The 2,497-nt window shown below is 26.9% G+C and overlaps 1 non-coding gene across 1 annotated transcript; it reads right to left on the bottom strand.

Moving 5' to 3' along the window:
* Positions 1–866: 866 nt before the first annotated feature.
* Positions 867–948, bottom strand: Trnal-aag (transfer RNA leucine (anticodon AAG)). Its single transcript has one exon. It is a non-coding gene; the product is annotated as a tRNA-Leu (tRNA).
* Between the last annotated feature and the right edge of the window lie 1,549 nt (positions 949–2,497).

The raw sequence follows: 2,497 nt of genomic DNA, 5'->3' as shown, positions 1-2,497 counted from the left end.
TTTTTCTACTTCGTCTTTAGGACTGTAATGGTTTTTTTTATCCATATTAGTTACAACTATTAATTACTAAAACCAAAATATGTTAAATTTCAAAATTAGAATTTCAAAATATCAGTAGCTTAGGCTGTAAATTATAAATTAATGTTTATTCATATTTTTGAATTTAAAAATTCTGTCTTTTGTGGTTACGGGTTTACACCAAATCTTTCCACGAACTATGTATATTATTATTATTATACAAAAGCAGGTACAATATATACAACGTATTAATTATTATTATACTTGTCCTAACACTGCAGCACTGCAGGGTTCCTCGCTCGTTTTATATACGTCCAACACAGCGTTAACGCTTACGCAGAGGCATAATAATCATGCTAAGGCTAGGCCTTGGTAAGGGGGGGGACCAATATTTTGATGTTTTGTTTTTGGACATTTTTCCCATCGTATAGCTGACCTAAAAATTAAAAATTATCCATTTAATTATATTATATACATTATACACCTATTAACATAAAAAACCAATCTCCATTTTTTTTTTACAAATTTTGTTTAATATAATAAGTAGTGTATCTCAATTGTATAATCTCAGTGTACTCAATTCATATTGATTAACATTTATTTTATCTAATGCTTATAAACATATTATATTTTTTTTATACGTTTTATATTTCAACTAGAACTACCTACTACGTATAGTATTATAATTATAATAATATACTATTGAAAATCTATTTTAATAAATTATATATAATATTATACAACATAGTAATAAAATATTCAACAAGATACTGTAATAATAATATAAGACAACAATATTAATTCTTAAACATTTGCCAACGTCATTTGTGAGACAAAATAAAAAGTCCTGGCAGCGGTGGGATTCGAACCCACGCCTCCGAGGAGACTGGTGCCTTAAACCAGCGCCTTAGACCGCTCGGCCACGCTACCACCGTGGAAAATAGATGTTAAATTAGACCTATTTTTGACCGGTAGAATAATAGATAATCCCTTCCTAATTTTCCACATTTTATGGTTACACAATATAGGTGTCTGTAATTTATATAGATTTTCACAACTAACAGTGGTTAATGTACAGTTGAAGTATTCAAGTAAATATTAAAAGTACGACTATTAGTGCCTAGATCCTACCAGTAAGTAAATCACAGAAAAACGCATATAGGGAAAAAGACCAAGAAGAAACCAATTATATGTTTTAATGTATGATTTTAGCTAGGTGACATTTTGTTATAGATGATAATATTGTTAAATTGTTGACAAATTTCCTGATAAAAGTTTAATATATTTTTTTATTATTATTATTTAAGCGACTACATACAGTACTAATGGTTTAATCGTGGTAATAATCATGTATGGTTTAATCATTGATAATTAATAAATTTATAAAAATATTACATAAAACTTATAAATAAATGTGGAACTATGAATACACTAAACATTACCTACTTAAGCAAGAGTGTATTCAGAAATGAAACGAAGGGGGTGAAATATTTTTTTTTCATAGGTAGTTATGTCGGCCAACTTTGATACCAAACACAAAACTATTGTTCTCAACATTCATAATAAAAAATTTGCTTCAACAACTTAGATTTACGAAGATCTTCTACTATCCGTTTCAACCAACTTCGCGCTGGTCATTCGCTTCTACCCGATCACAAAGTTGGTTTAAAGTTTAAATGTCTCTCCTCTCTTTGCTTACTACACTTAACTGAAAGCCCCTACAACCATCTACCTAATCTATCTCACTTTACATACCAATCGTATAATTTTGCTTAATTATATAAAATTTCTTAACACCCCCTTCCCCGCGACCTCTCTTTATACTCAACATAAAATCTGCAGTCATCAAAAATATAATTAATTTTTCTTTCTATAATGTATTGGCATAACTAATTTATATTACTAGAATAATAAATTGTCGAACTGCCATATTCACTGACTAAGATAATCAAATAAAACTGCAAATTTAACTTATTAATCCTAAGTCTTAATTTCAATAAGAATCAATATAAACATAATGTATATCTATTATTTATATTATTATTATTATTATTATTAGAAAATCAATTAAAACAGAAAAATTAAAATTAAATTTACAATACATGTTGACAAAATATAAATAAATTATTCACAAAACAAAAATATGTTAAACGTATAGATACAGCATACTGCGTGGTATTGTTTGGATACATTAAACAATCACAAAAACAACATTTTTGTGTCTAGAGTATCAAATAATATTTAAAAAATAAAAATTTATCCTCTCAGTTTCACAAATCTTAATTATACTTAGTTGGGCACTTAAAAATAATTTATAATCATACAAATTGGGATTATAACTTTAATTAAAGGTTGTAAAAAATCACGTTATAATGGTTATTCTATATCATATTATATATTCTTCATATGATAAACATATCATTATAATATAATGATTTTCTCGTGCTATTTTCCGAATACTAATACTAATGGCGTATTT

This window comes from Rhopalosiphum padi, chromosome 1, assembly GCF_020882245.1.
Source record: "Rhopalosiphum padi isolate XX-2018 chromosome 1, ASM2088224v1, whole genome shotgun sequence".
NCBI classification, from domain to species: Eukaryota; Metazoa; Arthropoda; class Insecta; order Hemiptera; family Aphididae; genus Rhopalosiphum; species Rhopalosiphum padi.
The sequence above is the reverse complement of the archived record's forward strand: the minus strand, read 5'-3'. Positions and strand labels throughout refer to the sequence as shown.